Source organism: Nipponia nippon, unplaced genomic scaffold (assembly GCF_047370975.1).
Source record: "Nipponia nippon isolate SJK-2023a ecotype South Korea unplaced genomic scaffold, ASM4737097v1 scaffold_10, whole genome shotgun sequence".
Taxonomy (NCBI): Eukaryota; Metazoa; Chordata; class Aves; order Pelecaniformes; family Threskiornithidae; genus Nipponia; species Nipponia nippon.
The window spans coordinates 13,243,988-13,262,271 of record NW_028262291.1 but is presented as its reverse complement, the minus strand read 5'-3'; the positions used below and the strand labels follow the sequence as shown (position 1 = coordinate 13,262,271).

Here is an 18,284-nt window from a genome sequence, read left to right as displayed (position 1 = left end):
GTGGCGAACAGATTAAATTCTCCTTATCGAAGAGAACAGAAGTGATCTCTTATTGAAAGAATATTACAGACTGAAAAAACTTATTAATCTGCCCACAGTATATGTTAAAGAACATAAACTATACAGAAAGGTCCCAGCGTTACCCTGGAAAAAACCCTCAGAATTTTTGCCATGGTTTGCAAAATCAGCCATCATTACTGGGGTTTTATACATTGTTGCAAAGACTTTTAAGAAGAAAAAGACAAAAGGAAATTAAACAACACGTTAATCAGCATCATCGCTGATGAGCCAGCAATAAGAAAATTAAGCCAAAATCATGGCAAAAAAAGGGGTTTTACTGCTCTGCCACAATACATACATATAAATCATAGCAGAAATAATCATGACTCCTTTGACATTTTGCCCTAGCAACCTTTCCATTCCAAACAGTATGGAAAGAAGAGGAAAGATCCAAAACTAATGCCTCGCATATGCAAGTTCCTGTTCTATGAAGATTGTGGACAACAAGTTGGTTTTTTTTTATAAACCATCCTGTACACATAAAAGCAAATGCAAGAACTATTTGACAAAAAGAAATCACTGGAACAAATGTCTCCGCTATAGCAAAGGGAGAAAAGAATCAGAAGACCCCTGCTGCTATACGGTTTTCTCCTCAACAGCCAGCCAATACCTACAGGCACATGTGCCAAGTTCTATGCATTAATCTGAAAGTCCAGAGCACTAAGGCAATTTCTGCAAAATTTACTTTGACACAGGAGATATTTTCTTCTCCTTCAAACACATCCCCCAAACCAAATTATTAGATTTCATCCCGATTTCCTACAGCGGCTACTTTGCAAGCAAAACTCAGAAGTATCACAACAGAGGAAAGTTCTGGTCAGAAAAGGACAATGATCAAATTATCACAAAAGGGAACTTATATCTTTTTCAGAGTCCTGGGATAATCAAGCCTTTTTGGCACAGGAGTTGCACTGCTCAGTGACTTCTGCTTCTTCATCATTTTGAAAAATAAATATGCCCCTAGGAAAAGAGAGATCTCATGCCAAAGACAATGGCAAATATTCCAACAACTGCTTAAAGCTTCCTCGTTTCAGGACAGAAAGGATGCGATGTCAGAATACACTCTTTTCATCCTAGAAGTTAAATTTCCTGCTATTCTATACAGCTTCAGGCAGGTGTCTTAAGAGATCTCAGAAGATCAAAAGAAGGTGACAGGTGATGAGTGGTTTTGGCTGGTTGTTGCAGCATAGAGTTTGTAGTGAATTACCTAGAATTACCTTGGCCTATGTACCTTTACAGTGCCTGAAGATGCAACCTAAACCAGCCTCCTCAGACTTGGTGGGGTGCCCTGATTCTTTATTATTCCTGTCTGCCTCATCTTGATCTCTTCAGTTTAATACCACAAAGTCAAAATTTTATATTATTCATAACACTCCTTTAGCTTAGACTTGAGATCCTGTTCTCCTAATTCCTGTATGTCATGCAGGCCTGCTCCAGAGCTGCACTGACATTTCTCTCAATGAAACAGGTATCACCTGGTGGAAATGTATTTTACATAGAAAGACTACAGCCTCCACTGCAGCCTTTGAAGCTGTATTTTAGCTAAATCCACTGGCAGGATTCAGCTAGGGGATAGGGACAGACCCCGCGAATAGGCCATGCAGAATGCTTTATCATGTTAAAACTTATTTATTAGATTCTAAGTGATAATCTGCATTGACAATAGCAAGAATAAAATACAAAATGACCGGGGTAATGCCAGTAATGGGATGGCAGAGGTGAAGGACGTACTGACAATCGTCTCTCTGTCTTTGACTGACTATATAGAAAATACCTTGAGCATAATCCCTCATCTCCTTACACTCTAAGAAACATCTTTTCAGTGGTTTTCACTGTCAGGAAAAGGTTTGTTGACTCATCAGGAGAGGAGGAAAAGGGGAAAAGCATGATTTGCATAACCTGCAGAAGTTGCAAAACATTTCTTCTTAGAGATATGAGTCATTCTTTTAAATCTCAGGTCCCCGGTAAGGTAACTGCACTTAAGGCTCAATCTTGAAACCCCTGAATTCAGTTACAAAACTCTTACTCACTTCCGCTGTGCAAGATTGGGGCTGCACAGCAACAGGCCCTCTGGAGGTGCATGCTGTTAAGTACTTGGGATACCACAGTTAAGAAAAAGATTCTGGTTTACATTGTATTATACTGTAAATTTAAGTAATCCAGATAGAGGCTATAGGACTAATTCGACAAGAAAGAGAAAAAAAAGTTTTGTCCGTATGGCTTCATGACCAAAAGCTGATCAGTGGATAATAAAATGGTCCTTCCCCAAGAAACCTACTTCCATTAAAAGAATATTCTCTTGAAGGCACAATACTTCCACAGACTTTAAAACTAGTATTATTGGACAGCGACAAATAATTAAATAACTTGCAATCTTCCATACAAAGATAGTAAAGCAAAATGTTTTTATTGAAGTTTTCTACATAAACAATGATACATGCAGCACCTTACAAAGCATATCATTACATACACCTTCAAGATATTACATATACACAGCATAAATAAAAATTATGGAATCAAATTTAGATTTCTTAACAAGTTCACTTGAACAGCACCTTCTTTCTGGGCAACGACATTTCTTTAAGAATATCAGCATTTCACAGATCACATTGGAATAAGTTGCTCTGATTCCCTATCTCATAAGGGTATTCCTCTGATTCCCTATCTGATAAGGGTATTCTTCCAACATGCAGCTTTTAGGTGAGCAGCTCCCAAACCACTGGCAAGTCAGCAGTGAATTGCAGTCTCAAAGGCAAATTGCCTGCCAAGGAGCCCACAATGTCTTGTAAACAGGTCACAGACCCTGAAACTATCTTCCTGGTGGGACTCATTGCTGCACAGTGAAGGGAGCAGACAGAATCTGAGAGGTGGTTTCCAGCCCTCCAGACCATGCTTAGCTTTGCTGCTGTGAGTTGTTCCATGAGAGATCAGCAGAATTACCCGCAGTAGGAGAAAACTGATAATATCAGTGACGTTCTGTAGGATTTTGAACTCTAGATACAACTGAGTTCTAAATTCTTATTTGGTCTCTTCTCTCCAGTTTCTCTTCTCACTCAAACATCGAAAAAACTTTTCATTTACAAAAACTGTAATTCTTCAGGCCTGCTCTCAAATAAAGATATGGTTTCCATGGATCGAAATATGTATTCATAGCATTTTCTCTAATAAAGGCTAGTATCAGCAGGCATCCCCTTTCACCAGCACCAATGAACACCCGTGGGTAACAGTGGAGCTGTATCTCATCTGCACCAAGAAAAGAACAGAATCACTTGCCACATTGCTTTGAGATAATTTGCACCCTACTCATCACAAAGCAGAAGATGCAAAAACTGAATTCCTCCCCTCTTTGTGAGGCCTCTAGCAAGGCAGACGTGTACTAAAAATCTATGGTGATGGAGAAGGGCTGGTTCGTGGTGCCATAAATGCCTGAGCCCCCACCCTGTATCTCACCCAAAAGTCAGAAAAGTCTCTGATTTTGGACAGGACACCAATCTTTTCCTACCCGCAAAACGTGGGTGCTAACACTTGCCTGTGTGTACAAGTAGAAAAATTTAATTCTTGGGGATGACTCTGAAAGTGGGCAGCACAAAATCAGTACTAAAAGCAGTGAGCCTGGCCTTTTCATCCAGCTGATACACAGCTCCTGCCTGCTTCCATTGCCAAACATTAACTCCAGAAAAGAGGAGAAATGAATGGCAGAGTGCAGACAACTCCCACAACTTCATGAGAGTTTTCAACAGGAGGCAGCCAGAATGGTGGCCAAAGAGCTGCCTTTATACATCTTTTGGAAGTCAGAGTACAGCAGATAATAAGAATGTGACTTTACTGAGGAGTTTCCATCCACGATCCACACACTTCTTATAAACGCTAATAACAATATTAAGTTGCATTTCAGACTAGGTATTAAAGGTGACTGGAGGATGGTTAAGTGACTTGCCTTGAAAGAGTTACAGGACTCCTAACTCCCACTGCCCTGCTCTGACTTCTGAGCTAAGCAGCTCAGACTCCACAGCACTCTTTTAGCTCTCCTGAAGGGTCAGGAGTGACTCCACAGATTATCCTGTGCTGAAGAAAGGTAAGTTGGCAGAAGCTGCTCAGCGATCTTTGAGTTTTGCAAATCCCATCTGCCCTGCTTAAACCAACACTTACAGAATAAGACGACAGTTTTTGGCTCTCTGATCCAGGGAATTTCCCACTTCAACATGCTCATGCTTGGGAGCCCATTTACTGAAAAAAGAGCAAGAAACACGTTGACAAAAAGGTACTGGGTCTTTCCAGGCTCCTGTTGATGATCGATCCCATCATTTCACAGTTACACTGATGTTTGGTGAGATCATGCAAAATCACACAGCACTGTTTTTATTCCTTAGGGCTTTCTCCCCTCCTTTTGCTAGGAAAATACTGCTTTCTTCGTATTTTATTTAGGTTTTCTGTTTATCCCTGATTTTTCTCAGGGCATTGTGCCATTTCATCAGGACAACCTAACCTGTTTCAGAGTAATAACGTCAGAATCAGCTGTGACCATAAGCATGTTAGTTTGTGTATTGAGCAGATTTGGCCTGCCACACAAGACTAGAGACTTCTTGTTACTCTAGCCAACATTTAAAGAGGTTTGAAACAAAAGCAACAGAAATTTCTCCTTGCAAGAGCAGCAAAACCAATTTAAAAAAAAAATATAATTTTCTCAGTAATTGAGTATACAGAATGTTTCTCAAGAAAGATATGAAGAAACACATTTTCATTCACTATATTGCTAGAATATCCATCTTCAGCTGAATCCTGAGATCAGCAGGGCTCCAATATGGACACTAAAGCTGCCCTGATTTCAGGTAATGGAGGATGTAACTACAAAATTCTCAGGAAATTTGTAAGAGAGAATGCTAGGAAATGCTCAGGTACCAACTTTCAAATTATTTCACACAACACTACAAATTAATAATATTTTATGATTAATTACCACCTTCATTTCTTTAAATAAAGAAGCTCTATCAAGCAATAGATTGCACAAAAATGATCATTTGAAGCACTAATTCAGATATCCATTGTTAACATTCCATTGGAAAGAATGGTAAAGCCCACACCTTTCTGGCATCTTGTTAGTCTTTTAGGCTACTGAGGAAAGAAAATGGATTTGTTCAGACTTCAGGATGAAAACCTGAAATTATCTTTATAACTGAATGTTGAAAAACCCCTAAATCCTGAGGATTTTATTGTGTGCCCAGATGAGCTTGTCTATGTCCAGATCTTCAACCAGTATAACCCTCCAAATAGTTGAAAGGCAAGTGAAATAAGAAACTCGGAGAACAGGATATAACTTATTGGATCCTTGAATTTTCAAAAGGATATTTTCTCCCATGCAAGTGTAACTTCTCACCACATTCAAAAGCTGTACTTGCATTTTTGTATTCAGACTAAAAATGGATTGTATTATGGGTTCAGACCTGACTTCTACCCATAATTCAGGATGCAGAAACAAAAATGAGGATGCACATTTTTTGAACTGAACAAGACGCAGGACTATGTCCATCTGAAAGCAGAGCCTCGTATGATCAGACTGTAACAGAGTGGTTCAGCAGCACAGAAAGGTCCCTTGAGCCAGGAGCAGCTCCTACTTGGTGCCAGTCAGCGTGAGCGCAAATAGTGGGATCCACCCTTCTCAGAGCAACGCAAAATGAGAGGGAAGCACACCCTGCTCATCTGTTAACTGGAACCAAGTGCACCGTGCACATTTTGATGTACCACTACCGAGAATGGATGTAATGGCTTGTTATGGTATTCATTTCCATTGAACTTCCACTTTACTTGACACTGTAGGCAGATGAAAGAAAATGTGTAGAGACCAACAGAAGCTCAAATTAGAACCGTGTTTCTGTGGCATTACTTCTGTGACCTGGACAAAATAAGCACTTTTCAAAAGGTTCAGTACCGACAGCTCCTTGTAACTAGTACAGTTTCATGCCACCCTAAGGGCACTGCTGCCAGGAAATAACCCAGTAAACAAACAGAAAAGCACTCTTTGCCTCTGTCAGACACATAATTGTGAAAGCTCCTGGTACGAATCAATACTTTTGCACAAACAAAAACTGAACACACTACTGCAGTATAGCAATCTTCCAGTCACACCTCTTCAGGTGCAAAAAAAGCAGAGTAGAAGGCCAAAAAAACCTTAATGACTTTGACTGAAGCAATGTTGAGGGACACTTCCGAAAAAATTCCCTCTTCTTTCTATACAAGAACTAGGAATAATTTCCTCTACGCTTTCCTCCAAAGAGCTACGAGAAGTCCACTTTTAGCTATCAAAGCTAATACCAGTTAGTGGCTTGGTTACATTTTGAGATGAGTTATGAAACAAACCACTGGACAAAGAAGCAAAGATTCAGCAGTATTTGCTTGTGACATTGTGCCATTTCCTTTCATTTCTTCACCTCTAGCTACGTCCTCACCAGTGGGGACAGAAAGGCAGTAACAGTGATTGCTGCAAAGCACTCGGCAAGGCATTACTGTAAGGCACCAACAGCAAATGTTCAGGGGACTAATGCAGGTAGTCAGACTGGTCTAACTGGGTTAGGAGGTGGTAGGTGGTTAGCACAAGGGTCAAAAGTACAACCATCACCAAAATACGTGGTATGAAATAGCTTTGTTGCTTAGCAAGATGGCCCAAGAGGGTCTCATGTATTGATGATACTTTGAGTTTTGACATTTTCTTTTCAAATATAAATGAGCATCTAGGCTTGGACAACTGCCTTGTATACTACATCAAAGAAGATTAATTGAATCTTTCATTGTATTAATTGTATCAGGAGTAGAAAAGGACTTTAAAATCAATGTTATTATTACTCCTTGTAACCAGGGATTATGGGAACATTAAGACCAGACAAAAGGGACCTCCTGCACTACTGAATTTAAATCAAATTTTGTTTGGCAGTAAATCTCTCTCTTACAATATATTCTGCACTCTGGCATAGCATACAGTATTGTAATTTTCTACATAACTCAAGCAGATAACTGCAGATGATATTTAATAATCTTAAATCTAAATAAGAGCTTATGGTGAGTAAAGGAGGTGAACTTTTCACACTCAGCACTGGGTGCACAGTCGTAAGGTGGTTTTTGAGCTGATTCAACTTGGTAATGAAGCAAGTAGCACAACTTGTCATATCTTGCCTCTTGCTTGGAAGGGAAAGCGATGTAAGTGGCAACAGAGCAACCCCTCTGCCACCAGACCCTTTATGATTTTTGAGCTGTCACCAGGAGCATGGCTCAAAATCCCTGAAAATCTGCATTCCAGATAACATCCTCCCTTTATTGTTGACTTTGGGATTCTGACAAAAACAAGACAGAAAATACTTTCCAAACTTAAAAGTGAATTTGCATTATGAGACTGTTTGAAATAGGCTCACTCTCATGAACATGTGCTAGTGATGGAAAAGTCCCAGCATTTAGAGAGAATGAGGCAATAAAATCAAAGTGGATTAATATCATGAAATGTTTAAAGATAGAAGAAAAATAGAAACACCGATTATTTTTCTGTTTGTACTTTTGAATTTTTTTCCCCCCAAGGAATTTTGATATTTTCCATTTAAATAAAAATTGAGACCATATCAGAACTAGTTACAAAATGATGGGCCACTAGGACTGTGAAAGAAGAAAAAGATCAAGCTCTGTGTGCCATTTTTAAAAGCTCTACTTTCTGTGCTCCCAAGAAGTACTGAGTTAATGATAACGACCGTGGGACACATTCTTGAGAGTGCTGTGGTGAATTCCTGCGTATAAAACCCCTCCAGACCTCTGGGCCTTTGCAGTCAGTTCACGAAGAGAAGTACACAGAAACTCAGCTGGCTGCAGCTGAACTGTGTTTTTATGGCTTAGAAGCAAAATGTCTGATTTACACCAGCGAAATTCAGGAGTCATTCTGCCAAAGTAAATTACATGAAGGGGCAACTATGCTCTACAACTGTACAAAAAAAGGGCAAATAAATCAAAGCTGATGAGTCAGATCCTAAATACTTGAATTAGACTGGATCCGCAAAGCAAAGACAGCAAGAAAATCTGACAATGACAAATGACTGTAAAATAAAATGTGAACAATCAACGTGCACTAGGTACAGGCCTTTGCCAAGAAATTTCTAAGGGTGAAGAAGATAACAGGAAATTGTGAAATTATCTAGACTGAGAGGGCTAGATTCCCTGCTGCTCTAGATCTATCGTGGTCTTCTGCTCTGTTACAAGGCAAGTGCAGGATTGTTTTTAAACAATGTCATGTTTAAGCCTTTTTCACCCTCTCTGTTCAGATACAAATGACTACTCAAAGCACAGAAGACTGACTAGCCTGCACTGTACCTTCCGTCACAGTGATCAGAAGCTGACTGCACAGGGGAAAAGAAAAAATCAAAAGGAAAAACTGAAATATCAGAGCGCGCCATGCTCTCTTTTCCACTGAAGTACAGTGCACTGGTTTCATACAACCATCACTCATTTTCTCCTCAAAAAAAATAGTATGATTCGAAGCTGAAAAATGGAAGCCTCCCTCACGTTTACTCTTTTCCCATAACATGTTCTGAATAATAATTTATGCAACAGATATTTCCACTGTTATATCTCCACTGTTACATATTTTTATTATGTTCTGGAAATAGTTCAGCATGTTTAAGTCTCACCTGCTTTCTTAAGATCTAGGGAGTTTTTGTTGCAGAGAGAGTGGCAACACAGCAAATGATAGCATTTTCTTAAATCAGGCAGAATGCACAAGCTCTTATTTGTCTGTTTAAGAACTGCCAGTCCTTGAAACATGTTTTTCAGCAGCATGTCTAAACATGACTGCAAAATCCCAGCACACATGGAAGCTCTCAGCTTTGCTTTTTCAAAGCATAGGTGATTTTTCAACATGCTTGTTTGTCTGCCCTGGAATCTCAAAGAAATAAGCTCTGTGGAACTAATTCTGCCAGAGCTTTGCAAGTTTTCTACACTTACATACACACAATTTGGAAAGGGTTAAAAATTATTTTTATAAATTGTGATGCTTAGTTTTTAACATATCTGAGGCCATTCTGGGTTTGGTGACCTCCAAGTCTGGAATTCTGGTTTGGAAAAGCTGTTGTAAAATAGGTTCATCCCTTTTCTGCTCTGACAAGTCAGAAAACCTTACGAGGTCACTGTATACTTTACTGAAGTACTCTATACCCGCAGGGAAAAGAACTGAACTGGAAGCCAAAAAGTCATGAGTCCTGGCTGCACACTAATCCAGAATACAGCCAAGCCTGCCTTCCCTGTTTTTACATATAAATCAACTTCTAGGTCATGCAAAACCTCATCAAATAGACCTAAGAATAAATATCTAATAGGGGCAGAAAAAAAATGGGAATTCAGGACTCCATCCCATCTTTAGGAACCATTCTCAATCTCATCCACTCAGAGAAGGTGCTTTCAGAATAAATATAAAATCTATTCTTTGCCTCTCATACGAGTATCCACATTTTCCTTTCAGACTCACCAGCTCAGCTCTGTTCCCCAATGTGCTGCCCATGTCCACTGAGGTCCTTCTGTAGAGATTTGCTTTTTCCAGTTTTCTGGCTTTGTAAAGAAGTTTATTTAACACAGTGAGAAAGCATCCTAGAAGAGCAGGTTATAAAACTGAAAGCCATTATCCATCTGTCTGCTATGAAACAGGCATTCTTAATTTTTGTCATCATTTCAACTTCTAATATCACAATCCAGCAAGTTTGAGGTCTGAGACATCTGGAGAAAATACAGTATGTCATAACAGGGTAACACCAAAGTGATTGAAAAGATCTGAAAATGTCTGTGCTGCTTCTGGAGTTACTGCACTGCATAGGAAATAAAATCAAATAAACATTAAAATAAAACTGAAATTAAAATAAAAATAAATAAAATAAATTTTAAAATCCCAGCAGAATAGAAGCAACCTCAATATCAGCCCTGTCTGAATACAGCCTATCTGACCCAACTCTCTCTGACTGCCATGCACTCGAAGCTCATGTATCGTGAAGGTAGTTCACAAGTAATACGGACTATCTGAAGCAGAGGAAAAGGAGGAGTAATTCTGATTTTAAACTTTGTCTAAAGAGTGCTCAGGCCCCTGAGGGCTCTCATCTCTGACTAGTAGCTGGGTGCCATCCTGTCATCAAGACAACTGCAGCAACTCAGTTCAACTTTCTGCAAACTTCTTTGCAAGCAAAGAGCTGAAGCAATGGCATACAATCAGCACACTCCAGGTTACATGACGCTAAGAACGCTTGTTTGTCCTCTGAAGGGCACTTTTTGTACATGTTTCTATAATATGGATGAAACAGTCTGACAGTTTTTTGTTTGTTACTGTATAACTCTTACAATGATAAGACTAGAGAAAAGCGCCCTTGTTGTTCATCTTTAGCTTCATTTTATATGTTTTACTCTCTCTCCTTTGTCCCATAGAAGAATGGATTTCCACCCACCTAGATCTCCAAAGATCTCTCTGCCTAAAACTTAGGCTATTTTTCCAACATAATAAAGGGTATTACCTTCCTCTGTGAACTTCCCAGTCACTTAGTTATGTGATTGCACCCCAACAGTTGTCTTTCACCCACATGTTGACATTCATTGCAACCCTTGAAGATGACCAAAACAGTTTTCCTAACAAAAGTTACACCTTCTCTCCCCGCCACCCCCACCCCAAGAACAAGTCCAACATTCATAACAGACTTTGTACAGGGAGCACTAGTAATATCTCTCACAAGACATGGCTTTTATGTGAACAACTACAAGAACAAAATTAGATACAGGATTTTTTTTCAGCACCTGAAAAAGCAGAAAAGAGAAGAACCAGTTGACAAGTGAAATATGACTCATGGAGGTGCTGAAGCAAGGGAGAGGGAAGGAAACACATGGACACTTACTCTTGCTCAAATACCAGAAATACATGCCCAAGTGACACATAATACTTCGTATGTTCAGAAGAAACAGCTAGTACAGACTTGCAGCACAGTTTTGGTATCAGGACAGATTGAGGGTACAAACAGCATTTCAGAGGTGCCGCTGCCTGCCAGGACTTATACTGACACCTAAGTTGTGAGCTGACATCCCTTATATCATCCTATACAACCCATCCAAACCTATACAACAGACCACAGCTGCACCACCCGACATTCACAGATACACTCTATGTTTTACAGATGTTATGATGAGAGGAGCAAAGGAACCTAACTATAGGTGAAATAACATAAAATACACATTAAGAGTCTACCCTGTAGATGTTAATTGAGTATACAACGTGTCTTATCTTTGGAGGCTGCATCCTGCCTCTGAAGGAGGAAAGATTTGAAGGTTTACAACTCTGGCCTCACTTATCATCATAATTTTCTTTAGTGGCTCTGACCTTATGGAATGCAAAATAAATTCCAGCTATGACGGAAACAGATGACCCTTGGAACACATTAGAGTGTGCATAGATTTGTACAGATTAAGAAGAAATTGAATACTTTGCTTGAATTTAAGAGGGAAATTTCTTTCAGTTTCACTGATGGCCTTTTCATTCACTTTCTTTACATATCTATGAATCAGGGTTTGATTTTCTTCTGGCTTATGTCAGCACAAATCACGAGTTACTAAAGAAAAGATCCTAAAGATGCAAACTGATGCAAATCTTGTTATAGGGAGATCTAAGGCACCGACCTGGCGCAAATGCACACTTACGAAAAACAAAGTTTCAATCTAAACAACATTTGCACTGAAAATTAAATTAGGTTAATATATCTGACTGGTTACTGTATGCTTCATTCTACTTTGTTTAGCTAAACAAGCCAAGAAATAAGGTAACGTGTTGGGCATATCCACAACTGAGTGTCATATGAAAGCCTTTGCCAGCCAAGAGTTATTGTTTTTTTTTTTTTATTCCAATACAGCTTTGAAAAAACCTTTGATCTATTTATTCCCCAATCTGTTGGTAGACACACATAAACTGAAAAAGAAAATAAGAAAAAAAAAGGGGGGGGGGGGGGGGGGGCCAAGCTATGACTTGCAATGCTTGTTATCATACTTACTTACCTAAGAGTCCAGACAAGGCCAAATTTAACTTGACCAAAGGCTACATCCAGCCCTAGTTCAGTTTCACTGAATATTACCAAAAGAGCGATCAGCCAGTGCTCAAGCACTGCACACACCAATATTCAAAAACATGATCTAAAGGAAACTTTCCAAAAGATTCAGACATTGGCTTCTCACTGTTTTTTACTGACCATAACTGTCAACAGGAGCAGAGTTAGGTCAGGGAAAGACACTCCCCGTCACTTTCTTCACCATGATCAAGGGTAACATAAACGTGTACATTACTCACCCAACTGAAATGAGCGTCCCAGGCCACATTTCATCACCACACCTACAAGAGCTGTGGGATCTCAAGCCCAGGATAATATTTGGGGGATTTATATATCCTTTTATAAAGATTTCATTCTCACAAGGCCTTGGCTTCTTATAAAACTGTGAACTTAGTTTTATGCTCTTCTGTTGGCCTATTAGGTTTTATAAGGAGCTGGCCAAAAAATTTTAATTTTCATATCTTACGTGGGAATTTGCATGTATAACAACCCTGAGGATGAAAACATTTTGCTACCACTGACATGCAACAGGAATGCTGCACAGTAATAAGGAACTGCAAGTTTTACTTAATTTCTAGCAACTAAACTGTAACTTAGCACAACAAAAAGCAAGTACACATTTTTTCTACCACCCATCCTTTCTTTTCAGGACAGAGCCAAAAATAAACCTCATGTCCCTGCAGGAAGGTACATAGATAGCATCAGGCGAAGCATCAAGAAAATGAAAATGTTATGGAGCGAATGAGGCAATACCAACATCTGTGTATAAGGCAGCAAGAAAAAGCAACTAGCAATGTTTATAAGCTCATCAGCTGTGAAAACATTTGCTCTCTAAAGACTACAAAAACTAACAACAAACTCCTTGCAGTAACCCATGGGGTCTCAACTAACGAATATTTGAAGCAACAAATTGAAGTCCAGATTCTGACCCTAAGTTACATCCCTCAGAGCCCCGCAGAGTTTAGCCCGCAATACTGATTTTTTTTCTTGAAAAACACAAACCTGTAAGACTTCCGCTATTTATTCAGTGGAAAAAAACCTCGAGCTGTCTCATACCCCAGAAAGTAAGTTTCTTAGAAAACATATTTGAAAAAAAAAAAAAAAAACAAAACTGAAACCAGGCATCAAAATCAACACAACACACAAAAGTGTGCCAGCAGTACTGCATTTAATGCCGGGTTTCCATCTCATCAGTTGGCGAACATTTAGAAAAGCACAGTCATTGCAAGCCATATTCAGCCTATGTATAAATAAGTATGGCCTCTCCCTAATGGTCTAATGCTTTCTGTACAATAAAACCAAATTTAGCTTAGTATGTCCAAACCATGCACCCTTAGTATGCCAGAAAAAAAGGGTGTCATTCCTTATACACGCTGTCATCCAGGGGCATATCTGGGGGGAAAAAGAGCAGTGGCAGAATGCATGGGTATGAATACTGCTGAGTAACCTAAAAATCACTTTTAAGAATTAAAGAGGAAAAAAAATTAAATCTCATCAGACTAGACAAGAAACATGCATTTAGCCACGCAGAGAAATTATGTTCTATCTGAGAGCAGGAGAGGTAGGGGGAGGAAGGGAAGAGCAGGGCTGTAAAAATTAGTTTTACTCCCACAAAGTCCCTTGTCCTATTCCAGAGCTGCACACTCTGGAAATTAAAGCTACTCCTGTCTCTGTCTTTAGTAAGCAGAAGGCTGGTGTCGAGTTCCTGCCTGTGAGCAGAAAGCCCAGCTACTGCAAAACTGGTTATAGGAAAGGACATTAAAGAGTTCACTGCTATGGCACTTCATGGTCTTCACTTCTGCTTTATTTAGTTTCCTCCTCTCATGCCTCTGACAAGCACACAACTGCGATCGCTTCAGCCTACTGATCCCAGACTTACTCGGAAGCTCTTCCCTCCTAGAAAGATGCAGAATGGAGATGGAGGAATTCTGCTCTCAGTCCCTCGTGCTTTGCTGGAGCCTCTGTACTTCCCGAATGCTGCCTGCTTCACTTGTCAAGGAACAAATGACACACAGTCTGAGTGCGTTTGTCAAACCTCTGTCCCTTTGTATGCTTAAAGGGAGGAAACTGGCATTAATGTTTAACAAAACTAACAGTAGCAAAGCCTTTCTCTGCAATCTGACATGCTGTCTTTGAAGGTGTGTGAGAAATCTGGCAAGCCAGAAGTTTCCTCCTGGTTGCCCATGGCTTGGAAAAAATCTTGTTTTGTTTGGGCTTTTATTTTAAATTTGCGGGGAGCAACAGTTTACAATTCATTCCTGAACCTCTGAACTGAGGCAATCCAGCTGTCTGTTGCTAAAAATGTCATAGGAGCTGTTATCAGGTACCAAACCACACGCACACGGACACAGTGAACAAGCGTGCCAGACTCAACACGTATCTTGAAGTCCACATGGGTGACAGTACTGTTTGACAGGAAAGGGAGAGGTTAAAAATCCACATTAAAATGCTTTCAGGTCTCTGCCAAAGTTTCAAACAGACACAGGCTATCTGCCATCTCCCCTATTTGCCTCTGTTGACATAAAGTGGTTTTCCAAATCAGCAGCAAATCAACGGGGTAGAGGTTTCATGTGAGAGCGGTCTGATTACTGGGCATTTGTTCAATTGTCTGTACTGACAAGTCCTCTTACAGCCTCAGCTGCTGCGTAGCCGTACAGCTGCTTCCCTGGGTAAGCGTCCCACTACACAGAAAAAAAGGGGAGTCAGCTGGAGTTACCTATGCTGTGATAACAAGAGGATTAACCAACACTACCTATACCTGAACATCGTCAATACTACCCCGTCCTAATCCACAGACATCCCCTGTACCAGCAGTCCATCTGCCTGCCAACGCTAGCTGAAAATGGACCTTCTGAGGTTTTGCTAGCAGAATTTGAAACACAAAGCATTTCTATGCTACTGCCACTCCAATGAATTCTGTTTTCACAGTTCAAATAGTTATAATGTTACCTGGAAAAAGATTACTTCTGAGAAATTCTGAGGCAAAATGAGTTTATTCTATGAATCCAAAATGCAAAATACTATTTCCATCTATTAGCTGCTGTTAATTGTTCATCATAAAGGTGTACTCGGTGTACAGCCACAGTATTGTGGACAGCCTACGCTGAGGAAGTTGCCTTGCTCTGCAATCCTAACATTTTCTTTCTATAGGTAAGGAGAGAAGAAAACAAATTAATTCTCTTGATTTACTCCAGGGTTTTTCTACAGCTCCCTCATAATAAAATATTAACACACATATCCATTAAAGCTCATCATTAATATGACAATCATAAAATATTTCCTTTTTTTCTCCTTTACTTAACTCTTTTCTATATTGCTTTAACAAAGCGCTTCAAGAGTAACATTTGGGCACTGTGGACAAAATTCCCATATCTGAATTATAACAAACTTGCAAGATATTTAGGCTCCCAAAAAAGGCAGTCAGGTTTTCACAGGAACTGACATTCCCATTGACTACAATAGAATTTTATGAACTGGCCCAATAACTGAATTAAAAAAAAGTGATATTTGACTATTAGGAACATCATATCTTTTACGATTGCTATATTTAGTTACGCTTTCAATACTGAAGTTCATCCTACAAGATGCCTGCACCTTGCTGCCTGTTGTTCAACAGTGCCAGTGAGTGGAAGTTGATTACATTCCCTTGTGGCACACCCCTGTTTTAAGACCTCAGTTTAGGGCCAGTTCTATATACAGGAGCTGGCCAAAATGGAAATAATCTCAGAGTGCGTGACGTGAATAGTGGCAAAAGTTTTGAAAAAGCCACATCTAATGCAAAAGATAAAGATGGATGACCCAAAAGTCCTATGCATAGCTAAAGTCTACGGGCACAGTTTTGCAAGTCCTTGGCTCTGTGCTGATAGCGACACTAGAATAATCAAGATCTGTTGCTCTCCTGTGGAGGGCTCTCACTGACACATCTCTTGCTCAAAGTCTCTCAGGCACTATGGGCATTTTTGCATGTATGTATTGTAATAATATGGATGGCACCTGTGCATTTCCATTAGCTCCTATTTTCCTGCTTGCAGGAAAATGCTTACATTTTCATCTGCTTCTAAAGGTCATTTGCTGTTAATGTTCCTCAAGTGCAAATATAAGGGTGACACTCTATGTGGGGACTGAATCAAGCACTTAGCTAATTCCCAGTGTCTGTACACAATATTGCCTGGTGAATAGTTATCATGCTATTTAGAGGATTAAGTCTGTGAAAAGACTGTGAGGATGCTACGGTCAATGCACTTCTTGCTTTGGCTTTCTGGACAAACTGCTTTTTTCCAGTCAGGGAAGAAACGCATAATTCTCTCACTTATATTTATTTCATTTCTCACTTATATTTATTTCATTATGTTCAGTTCTTCCTTTCAATCTCATTCTTCACAAGTTCTGCTATGTCTTCTTTTAATTTTCTGTTCTGCTCAAGTGGAAAATATCTTTTTAGGATAACTGAACAGTGCAGGAAACTGGTAAGAGAACATAGACTCATTTCTAAACCACTGATTCAAATCCTGACTGATTAGGGCACAGAACGGAAATTGTTCTCCCATACTGATGGCTTTTCAACAGCTCAAGTGTAAAGAGATGGGGGTCTTAGACCAGCTCCTAATGGACAGATATTCACAGAACGTGAAACATCATTAGTAATGGTCATGACTTGTATCTTTGTTGGTCTTTTCAGTGAGATTGCCAGCATATTCCTGGTCCAGAAGGCAATAGATTTCCATTCCTAAGAACAACTTCCTCCAGAAAAATTGAAATATTGGCATTACGATGTAAAAATATTTTGCACGTGACTCCTACACTATATTCCCTGCAGACTTCTGTCTCACTTCTTATCACTGCCCAAAAAACAAATTCACCTAAAACTCCTGCTCTCATTTTCTCATACTGCATTGATGGGGACTCCCGTAAGTGTTTTAGCAAGTATCTTGCTCATTGCTTTTATTGACTACATTTCAGTGTAGTAAAAGCACTAGAAAAACACCAGAAACATTTCCAAAACACTGCTGTTGTAATAATTTTCTGCAAAAATATATAACAGTTTAGTTCAGGTCTTAGCACTATTGAGTACACTAATGAAATTTAGTGATTAAACAAATAAAGATTGCAGTAGTCTAACTAGCCTTTGTACTGGAACAGAACACAGTTGCATTAAAAAAGCCACTTTTAAGTCTAACCTGTCAACTACAACTCTCTGCTTTTTAAAAGACTTGTTACTTTTCATTTTTTAGCTACTTTCTAGCATTCTTAGCAAATATAAACCTTAATAGAAGATAAAAGGCAATTTTAATGATGATGTATGATTTGCTGCGTATCATAGAATGGTTTGGGTTGGAAGGGATCTTAAAGATCATTTGGTTCCAACCCCCCTGCAATGAGCAGGGACACCTTTCACTAGACCAGGTTGCTCAAAGCCTCATCCAGCCTGGCCTCGAACATTTCCAGGGATGGGACATCCACAGCTTCTCTGGGCAACCTGTTCCACTGCCTCACCACCCCCATAGTAAAGAACTTCTTCCTTATAGCTAATCTAAATCTACCCTTTTCAGTTTGTGGCCATTCCCCTTGTCCTATCACTATGTGCCCTTGTAAAAAGTCCCTCTCCAGCTTTCTTGTAGGCCCCTTTCAGGTAACGGAAGGCTGCTATAAGGTCTCCCTGGAGCCTTCTCCAGGCTGAACAACCCCAACTCTCTCAGCCTGTCCTCATACGGGAGGTGCTCCAGCCCTCTGACCATCTTGGTGGCCCTCCTCTAGACTCACTCCAACAGATCCATGTCCTTCTTATGTTGGGGGCCCCAGAGCTGAATGCAGTACTCCAGGGGGGCCTCACCAGAGCAGAGTAGAGGGGCAGAATCACCTCCCTCAACCTGCTGGCCATGTTTCTTTTGATGTAGCCCAGGTTGGATTTCTGGGCTGGAAGCATACATTGCTGGGTCACGTTGAGTTTCTCATCAACCAACACCCCCAACTCCTTCTCCTCAGAGCTGCTCACTATCCATTCTCTGCCCAGCCTGTATTTGTGCTTGGGATGGCCCCGACCCATGTGCAGGACCTTGCACTTGGCCTTGTTAAAAAATACAAAAGCATAAAGCATTCAAAGTGCCATGAGAACTAAATTACAACGGGAAGTAATAT

The 18,284-nt window shown here is 39.9% G+C and overlaps 1 protein-coding gene across 7 annotated transcripts in view; it reads right to left on the bottom strand.

Annotated features, from left to right (window-relative positions):
• DENND2B (DENN domain containing 2B) overlaps nt 1–18,284 on the bottom strand; it is a 184,190-nt gene that overhangs the window by 75,612 nt on the left and 90,294 nt on the right. The window lies entirely within an intron of this gene.